Below are 11,095 nucleotides of genomic sequence, written 5' to 3'. Positions count from 1 at the left end.
AGTATGTTTGTTTGACTCTGAACATTTGTATTGTATCTTGTCAGCATGGCCATCCATTAAGTCGTGTGTTATTTGGCTGTGTACATGAGTTGAGCGGCAGTGTCCTCTTACCAGTGAGGTCTTCCTAGATGTTCAGCTGACATGTACTGTCAGGAAGTGACAGGAAATATGTGAGTGATTGTGCTCAAGAGCCTGAGTGTGAACATGGGCCAGCACATGTATGAAGCATGTGAATGTGTGTGCATGAGCCAGATAGAGAGAGGCTGGTCTGTAGTCAGACACAGTGGACACACTATCTCCCTGCTGACAAGTGTCATCAACTCCAGCTGCTTGGGGGTCTGTAGTGTCATATGGGTGAGAGGGGGCGAGACACGAGTACTGGTGCTGCTGCAGGGAGATGGGGAGAAGGGAAATGGGGGGATGGGAGGTTGGCAGTGAAACTGTTGGGGGGGGGGGGGGGGGGGGTGACAGCAGGGCCAAGCTGAGTGCAAGCAGGCCTCCCCTGGCGATCTGAGTTTCAGCATCCAGGCGTCCACCTGTCGTTTCCTCTTAAACCCCCTTCAACCCCCTTCTGATTCCCCTTCAGAGCACAGCAGAGGGAGGGTGGCTGACGCTGGAGTCCAGCGACCCAGTTAAAGGCCACTGTGGTGGTATGAAACCTAAAATGAGGTTGGACATAACTGTGGCATGTTTGCTTAGATTAGATTTGCAATGTCAGATGTTTTGAGCTAGCCCAACACAAGGCATTTACACCTCTAAATATAGACAACATGCAGGCTCCACCGCAAGTCATAGACAGATGCAATTTGTTTCACCCGTGCTTTTATAGCTATCATGTGCACCTATAAAAGTGTCACACTGTGTACCTTTTGCATTACAGCCTAACACTGTTTAACAGTGCTGACAAAGCAGGATGCAGTGAGAGGATCCTGTGCTGTGCAGCTCTTTGGGTGGTGTTTGGGGTTATTAATAATCACATTTTTGCTACTCTCATGTAATTAGTATTTGGGCTAGTACATGTTTTGGACAGCTGCCACGCTTTCTGCTGTTAATTAATGAAAGGGTAATTGTAGGCTTCTACTACATCACCATGCATACTGTACAGTACATGTTGACAACAAAGCTTGTCTGCTTACACAACCTTTGCTTTGACAAAAACAAGAAGCAGTGGTGTACCAGTTAAAGCTACACCCAGTCCTCACGTCCTGAGGTCCATCTGGTCCCCCATAAATCTGCTCATGTCCATCATCAATGAAATGCAGCTGTCACACACATATCATACCCTCACACCAGGAGTCAGGTTTGCTCCAAGTGTGAAAATAAGATCTGCTAGCTTCAATAAATGCCTTATAGCAGCATGATCAGTCAGAGGCTTTCCAGCTATGTGTGGCCTCCTCTGGCTAAACCGGTCTCATTAGCAACAGGGGACCTCATATTTGCAGCACAGTTTAACACCGTTTAGATTTACACTCTGCCTGCCAGGCTAGACCCAGGCCCCTGGCCACTTGTCATTTTTAAAATGTAGTTTTTATTGGTGTCATTCCTGAGGTATTACACAAGTAACATATTACCAGTTAAAACCTATTAATAATGCTTAATGGCTATTTTGAATTTTTAAAAAGGAAGTGTGATTGTATGTGTGATTGTGCATTACATAGGATAAGCTGAGATTTTGCGCAAAGACACATCTGGGGCCTTATGTGTAATGAAGCCAGACACATGATGTCAGGCTAATGTGGTGTCACTCTAGATGTCCATCCCAGAGTGTTGAGGCATTCTGGGAAAAACTCCAACACTCCATGACCCTGTGTCAGCGCTATCAGCCAATTTCCGAACAGTCCATCATAAATCCTTCTTTCTGCCTCTTGTATCGTATTTGGCTCTAAACTACAGAAAACATTAAAGTTGTCTCTCAAGGCTGTTCTGGTGGATTTTACCATGTAAGAGTGTACTTTTTTTTGTGAGTCAGAAATATTTAAAAGTGTTACCTGCTCTATATAATTTTAATTTTGGTTGATACCATTTTTTTTACCAGAGTAATTGCTCATAGTCTTGTTCATGTGACCACATCTTATTGAAAAACAGAGGCAAACCAGAAAGGTGCATAATTTATACAATATTATACACAGACTAACAGAGACATATGGCTTTGGATTCAAGAGTTAGAGATTTCCCGGCTAACACCAGCAGTTATCTCCAATGAGGACTCTGTGATGAGCACAGGCACGCAGCACTGGCCAGGTGGCTCTTTGGAAGGTAGAGCCAAAAGATGAAACCACCTCAGTGTCAGCATTTTAATGTGATGTGCCATGTGCACATATGTCTTTTTAGTCTGTAGGGAGTCTCTTATCCATTGATGTGCCTCGCCAACGGCCTGCAGTCGTACAGGTTAGCACTGCAGGCTAATCTGTAGTGAGTCGGACCCAAAAGCCTGAGCCAAGTTGATGGCAGGATGAGTGATCTCCTCTCCTCTGATCCCCGGCCCTCGGATGCCCACCGTGTGCCAACTATTCAGCTCCTTTGTAATAGGTGCCAACATGCCCAGACGGATAGAGGAGGAGCAAAGAGAACCAAACAGGATTTGAGAAGCAGTAGTCCTCTTTTGGGCTGTGGGCTCAGTCAGTCCGGGACTGGCAAACGAAGGGAGAGAGTGGGGGGGTTGCCTGCCACACTGGCAGATCATATAAGCCTTCAGCAGTTTGAAAAATGAGTGTGAAGTGTGATTATCTTATTGATGAAGATAAATTAAGTTGTCAAATCAAAAAATGTGCTACATTTCTTTCGTTTTTGTCACCCTGGGTAAAAAAACTAAATGTTATTCCTGATATCTAACATGGACATCAATATAAACTTGTGTGCAGCACTATACTTGCACATATTATTAGGGTGCTGTCATAAGGAAAACAGCTCAACAATAAATAACAATGCCTTATTTTGTTGTACTTAACAACTTCCTATAAAAGTCTGATTAGTAACACAACAATTTCTATTTTCTAGTTATTCCAAAGTTGGATCATTGGATCCTGGAAATCAAGTCTGGTTAACTCTGTCACTTAAGCAGATGATTAAGTTTTTCATACGGGCAGGGGATTTGTGTTGTGAAACATTGTGGGGACAACTATATTGTTGGTCTGTGAGGGGCAGTGAAGCAATGAACAATTAGCTATGTCTTTTTGCACAGAGCATTTCTGTAGAAACAGCAAAGCAAGTTGACTAAAGATGACTTATAACTAAGAAACCCAACTAGAAACCATTAAAACCACTTTAATACCTGATAGTGGGACTGCTCTAAAAACCCAATGCTACAGTCTTTCTGACTCCCTCTGTTTGCTCTGTTGAATTTATTTAGTAGTCATACATTCTACACAGTTGTCCAACACAATTCCAGTTCTCACTTCAGCAGATGAGTAATGCAAGGACAGAGCTTGTTGATCATGGCAGCATGTTATAAAATCCAAAATGATGTGGTACGGATTGAAGTTGAAACCAACCAGAAGCACTTACAATCTTTCGAAATAGTGGCAAAAAGGGGCGTAGGTGGATCCGACCTGGGGCTCTTTTCTTGCATGTTGTTCCCCAGAAATAGAGACAAAAAGGTCTCTCTCTCTCTCTCTGTTGCTTAAAAAAACGCTTAAAAATAATTTAGATATACTTAATATACTCTCATTTTTAATTAACCGAAATACTCTCATGAATACCAAATAATTATCTGCAAAAAAATCTAAAAATATGATGATTAAGGCAACCTATAGAAAACACTACTTTTCTTTCCTCTGCAGAAAAAATGCACATCAATAGAATGAACTACATTTTCAGCGTGACTCATGCCCGTGAAACTCAGCATCTCATGTATCCATTCAGTGTCAGAACAATTCCACCATTAGAGCTGTGTGAAGAGCCCTTGAGAGCGCTACGTTGAAGATGGAGTTCTCGCTCCTCCTTTCTCCTCCACTCAGCAGCCTGCCCACATTAACTCTCCAGCCCATTCAGCTGTGATTAGAAAAGCCTCTCAGCTTCCAGAGTTTGCAATCATTTGACCATAATGAATTCCAATCACTCCCTCCTCCGACCCTCTGCTCCCACTTGTGCTTGACAAGTTATAAGGAGGAGAGTGCAGAATGGAGAGACAAAGAGCGCCAGGCTGTTGTAGACAGTGAAGTGTTCAGGCAGAGAATAATACACGGCGAGGTAAGCCTGGGGAAAAAAACTATGGCTGAGTGTAAAGGAGAAAATACAGTAATCACAGTCACATAAAAATCTATGTATAGGAAAGGAGAGCAATATATTTAATATATTACATCAGAAGTAGCAATTAAATAAAACATTTTAATGTAATAGGACAATAACCTCCATATATTTATGGTTTAGAAGATGATTTGGTTGCAAACAATTTAATATACCATACCATACCATACCATACCACAACACAACACACCATACCACACCACACCACAACACAACACAACACAACACACCACACCACACCACACCACACCACAACACAACACACCACACCACACCACACCACACCACAGCACACCACAGCACACCACACCACACCACAACACACCACAACACACCACAACACAACACAACACAACACAACACACCATACCATACAAAACCATACCATACCATACCATACCATACCAAACCATACCATACCATACATACCATACCATACCATACCATACCATACCAAACCATACCATACCATACCATACCATACCATACCATACCATACATACCATACCAAACCACACCATACCATACCATACCAAACCACACCATACCATACATACCATACCATACCACACCACAACACAACACAACACACCATACCATACCATACAAAACCATACCATACCATACCATACCACACCACAACACACCACAACACACCACACCATACCATACAAAACCATACCACACCACACTACACCATACCATACCATACCACACCATACCATACCATACCACAACACAACACACCATACCACACCATACCATACCACGCCACAACACACCATACCACACCATACCATACCACACCACACCACACCACACCACACCACACCACACCACACCACACCACACCATACCATACCACACCACACCACACCACACCACACCACACCACACCACACCACACCACAACACAACACAACACAACACACCATACCATACAAAACCATACCATACCATACCATACCAAACCATACCAAACCATACCATACCATACATACCATACCATACCATACCATACCATACCATACCAAACCATACCATACCATACATACCATACCATACCATACCAAACCATACCATACCATACCATACCATACCATACCATACCATACCATACCATACATACCATACCAAACCACACCATACCATACATACCATACCATACCACAACACAACACAACACACCATACCATACCATACAAAACCATACCATACCATACCATACCACACCACAACACACCACAACACACCACACCATACCATACAAAACCATACCACACCACACTACACCATACCATACCATACCACACCATACCATACCATACCATACTATACTATGAATAATGATATGTATCTGGTGATAAAGGAGATAGTTAGTTGATTCCTGCTAGAATTAATACAAATCTTGTCTTAAATTCTAGAGTTATCGGTGTTATGCATAAAGAAATATTTACAATAGCTTCACAACACATGGAGTAGTTTACTGACTTACATTCACATAACATAAATCAAATATGTGAAATGCAAAGGTGAAGCAATCATTTGACAGAGAGATTAGTTCAGACTTCTAAAAGCAATGGAAGCATAATTTATTAATAGTTCACTTAATTCTATAAACACATTCTGCACATAAACAATCAGTGTCAAGATCAAATCAAATCAGACTGCATGTTCATGTTTAGTGTTGACCTTTGCACAATCATAGAGCAGATTTAATTTATAGTTCCCTTTTAATGAGCTCTGGGTCTATCAAGCGTTTTTGAATCATGAGAAATGTGAAACCTTGTCCAGTTATTTACTAATACTGCAATGTTTCTGCCTATAAGACATAATGAAATGATCTTTGCCTTAAGCATAATAAGTAGCAGATTAAATATGAGTACATCACTTTTAAGGGCCACCAATATGATTAGTTATAGAGTAGAAGTACAGTTTGGATAGTACACAATGATGCATACATCACCGTAAGTGCATGTATACACCTTCATTGTTAATTTTATCAGATTTAATAAATTGTAATGCAAAACACATTTAATATGAGCAGTCTGTCCTCATGTTCTTTATATTACTGTTTGAATTCAATTATAATTGAATGCTCCTGCCGGTACATTATTCATAAACAAAACGATTTAATAACACTATATTTTATGTTTTATGTAAATGCTTATAATATTTCTAATCAATTGTCTTGGCCACAGCAATTCTCGTAAAACATGCTGTGCAAACGTGTTTGGGTCTGCTTGTTCTCTACGGCTCTTTCATCCCTGTGTCACAGTGATGATGCTGACAGTGCTGTGGTGATGACCTTTCCCCATCGCCATGCCAACATTCCCAGGTCCCTCTGGCCAGCAGTGTCCCTGTCACGTATAATCAGCACCACAGTCTGGCCACCAAGCTGCCTTCTGAGTAAGACCAGTAGAGACACAAAGACGAGTCACAGTCTATTAAAATGTTCTGCCAGGCTGTGAATACCCCCTACGTTCATTGGATTATTATTATAGCTAATGAAGATTAGTCCTGTAATGAAATTCACACTTTGATATGATTACATCTGCGCATTGCATTAGCCTGAATTGAATGTGTGAAGCACATTTTAAAGCAGCTCACTGGACCAAATAAGAGATGGATCAGTTTGGATTTTAAGGGTAAGGTTTTAGAGAAAAGTTTTTCTGCCTTTAAATAAATAAAAGTCCAAAGATGACAGGAACAAACCATCCCATGGTTATATCATGAATACATTTAAATCAGGATTTTCTTTTTAGCCATACAGTGGTCAAGGCCCCATCATGGTCAAACAGCTTGCATCACACGCAGATACTATGCAGCACACCCTCTTTGATGCTATAAATTTACCAATCAAGAAAGATAACAAATCAGCAGTCAGTAAAAAATAAGATTTGAAAAACTGATGTGACCAGACATGTTATAGTAATAGGTGCTTTTACTACTTTCTCTGCTGTTATTGAGTTCAATCAATCAATCAATAATGTGTGTAAGTAAAAACAACCAAAATAAGTGTAAAAGCAGTGATATGGGAGTCATCAATAAGAGAAAGGAGTTACCAGAGGAGAAGTAACTACAGTGTTTTATGTACACACTAATTTACCGAACATGGGGTTAGTTTGAAAAAGAACACCTGAATCGTGCATTCATGTTGGGTAATGGAACTGAATGTATGACCTATTACTATAACAAAAGTGCATTGGTAGTGTGTGTTAGTGTGTTTGGAATTGTGAGCCAAATTGAGTGAGAGAATGAGAAGACAGGAGTTCACAATTATATTCCATGCAATGTGAAAATGGTATTTAAACTGTAGAGAGCTTTGTGAAATGACTTTAACTGACAAGAGTCTAAGGCACTCACTCACTCTCTTGCACAGTGACACAAGGCGAGGTTCTCTGTGGCTGAAGATTATGGCGGTACTGAGCCATGTGTACGGCTGCTTGATCCCTTGCTTTTTGTAAAATAACAATGAGTATGGTCTTTTTACCTGCTCTTTTGTAATGTTAAAAGACAAAGAGTAAGGTCTTTTACCTGCTTTTTGTAAAGTGTCTCGAGATAACACTTGTTATGAGTTGACGCTATACAAATAAAAATTGATTGATTGATTGATTGATCCCTCACGAGAAGATGACAGGCATCTAAGTTTGCGTTAGTGTGTGTTTCGGGTGTGTGCATGTGATGTCTGACTGAGGTTGACAGTCCAACCCACATCCTCAGGGGGTGGTTTGTTGGTGACGACTGCTGACACGAGCTAAAGCTACACACTGAATGCATTGGTTTGATCATGCAGAAAAGTTCAACATACATCTGCACAGACAGATCCTAAGTCAGCTCAGTTCAAATGGGGTCAGCAATTCAAACAATTACATGACTAATGTTTGAGTCATTTATTAACAGTAAGGATTCATTGAATTACTGAAAGTTTATAAATGAGCATGTGTGTGTCACTGCTTTGAATACTTATTGTTGAAATTAGTTTGTTTTGTGCCATAGCTTTAGGTGAACAGGAACTCTTCTAAACTATTACACTACAAGGAGCATCTTTGTGGTCTTGGGTCTGTTCTATGAGCTTTGGTGAGGCTGAAAAACCTTAGAGGTTTTAAAACTTCATCTGATCAAGTTAAGTATACAGACCATCACAAGGGCTGAATAGTTTAAATACAGAAAGTAATTTGTGGAAGGTGTTTTTCATAAATTCCCATTTTAAAATCCCCTTTTTTATGGCACTCATCAGAATCTAAAGCTCAAACTTTGTCCATGTGGAAGTTATTTTTTGTAACATTTGCAATTACAGGCTCAAATGCAATCCTGGCGGTCGACCTGCAAGAGAGGCTGGAGCAAGATGATTCAGTTATAAAATATTTTGATTGGGTATGTAGTCAGTCACACCAGCACCTATAATGAAAGCAGCAGACAGTTTACTAGGCCAAGAGGAGGCTGAGGAACAAACTGGTTTCAGCTCTTCAATAAAACCACAATTTCTGTCTAGACCTAGATGTACACAGACAAAACAAGTTACCTGTGATAAATATGACCATTATCTTAATTTCAGACCATTAAGAGATTTCATCCAGCATGCTGTATTGAAAATCTTCTTTAATGTTTAATACATGGGAAGACTGCCAGTAAACTATTAGAACTTTCAAAGAGAGGCAGACGTGCTGCTTTCGTGGTTTGATATTTCATCAACATTGTGGTTGTAATTGTGTTAAAAGGGTGCATCTTATTTGTATTTCAGGTTTGACTGTTCTAGTCTGCATTGTTCCTTTGACATTGCACTACGGTGAAGTTATAGTAAATTGATGTATCTTGGTAAATAGGGCCCAGGGGTGGAATCGTTCTCCAAGTTATGTTGTTTGGGATAAATGTCTTCTGACTGTGTAAAGCAGTTTACATGAAGTATAAGACTCACAAATGGCAAAAACGAAAAGAAGCTTGAGAGAGAGCGATATTGATGTAAGACAATGTGCAAGCCAGAGATCTATTACTTTTTATCTAATGATGTATGTACTTCATATCTTCTGTGTATAAACATTCTGTAATTAGGAAGATTGTCTGATAATGGATGAGAAGCAGAGACAAAGCACAGGCAGGCACTTGAGAGATTCCTATTTTGTGAGTGTGCGTGTGTGTGTGTGTGTGTGTGTGTGTGTGTGTGTGTGTGTGTGTGCGTGTGCGTGTGTGTGTGCGTGTGTGTGTGTGTGTGTGTGTATGTGTGAGTCATTGGTTGCTTGGCAGCAGTGGTGCTAGGTTCATTACCCTCCTAACGACAGGCTGATGGAGGTGCCGTAAGAGGCTCTCCTTTCTCTCGCTCTCCTTCTGTTTCTCTTTCCCTGCTTTCATCTCACAGACACATCTCCTGCTGATTGCCATCTTTCAGTGACTACGCAATACTAATATTGAGGAGAAAAAGGAGAAAGGCACTCCTGGCCACCTATACTATATTCATCCTCACTTTATTTTTCATTCCTGGTGTGCCTGCGTTATACTTTGTTTATGAATGGTATTGCTTATACATGTGGTGTATTAAAGGTATGGTATAATACAATATTGTATACTTTTAGAGAGATTTTTATATCGTTTTTTAAGTTCTAACTTATATTTTGTCAATGTCAAACCCAGAGAAATCTGTAATAGTAGACTGGTTACTGTTGGGTTTTAATCAGAGCCTTTCAAGGGACCTTGAATGTGGGAACTTACTTCTTCACTTATGATGTATCAGAAAATGAAAAGGGAAGTCTGCAAACTATTACAAAAATCTTACTCTTCCCATACCTATAGAAAGAAATAATGTAACTTGAATAAATGAAACATAACATGAATTTAACTTTAACACATTAACTCATCCATAAACATGATTCCTGTCACATAGATTTAATTGGAACTGGTGCTAACCCATAAGACAACAACTCCCACTATCCCTGGCTTCTTTCTGATGTCATCAAGCTACCTCTTGTGTTACTGTTTTGATTGAGAGATCCATAGAGGCAGAATCACATGATGAGTGTTTTAGCCTTAAACCAGTCTACTCTTTACACTGCATGCAGCAGGCACATTAAAAGAAATCTGTGCAAACAAAGCTTGCAAATGCATATCCACATTCAGCAAATGCACTTTAATATACACTCTAGATAACATGCAGGCACACAAAGTGCGCCAATATCCATGTCAAAATCCAATTCAAACATAGAGCTCTGTCTGTTTTTGTGTTTCTGTCATTTACATGAAAAGAAGTGGTACAGGAACAAATAGGCCTGGCAAGCCACCCTGCTCTGCTTCCCACAGATAACATTCACTTATTAATTTGTTCCCGTCATAACACAGCCAGATTGTACATTTAAAGCCCGTGTCAGCTGATGGCAGTTGCTTCTATTCATTTCTGAGAGAAATGAGGGGGCTGAAATGCCCACCGCTTGGAGAATTCAGCAGAGAATTTAACCGTGATGGTCACACAGAAAAGAAAAATGAGGAGAAAACACACATTTTCCTTAGTATGCTGTCAGACCTTTTTATTTCTAATTAACCATCTGGCCTGTGTTGTTAAGACTTCAGTGCAAAATGGTTTATAATAGGGATAAAGAGAAAAAAAGCATTTTTTCCCAGCTTGGAAATTTCTATGAATAAAATGAATTATTATTAAAGACAGACATTACATAAGTTTGTCAAGGTGCTTAGTCTTTGTGTCTTTTAGGTTAAACTTGAAGTGTGTGACACTTGGTAATCATGCAAGCCTAAGCACAACACCATTGGGCACTGGAATAGAAATGTGTGGGCATAATAAACACATCTAATGTACATGTTGGCAAAATAGAAGTCCTGACTAATTCAAGCAAGATGAGTTGAT

This window comes from Labrus mixtus, chromosome 1 (assembly GCF_963584025.1).
Source record: "Labrus mixtus chromosome 1, fLabMix1.1, whole genome shotgun sequence".
NCBI lineage: Eukaryota > Metazoa > Chordata > Actinopteri > Labriformes > Labridae > Labrus > Labrus mixtus.
This window is presented reverse-complemented; position numbering follows the sequence as displayed.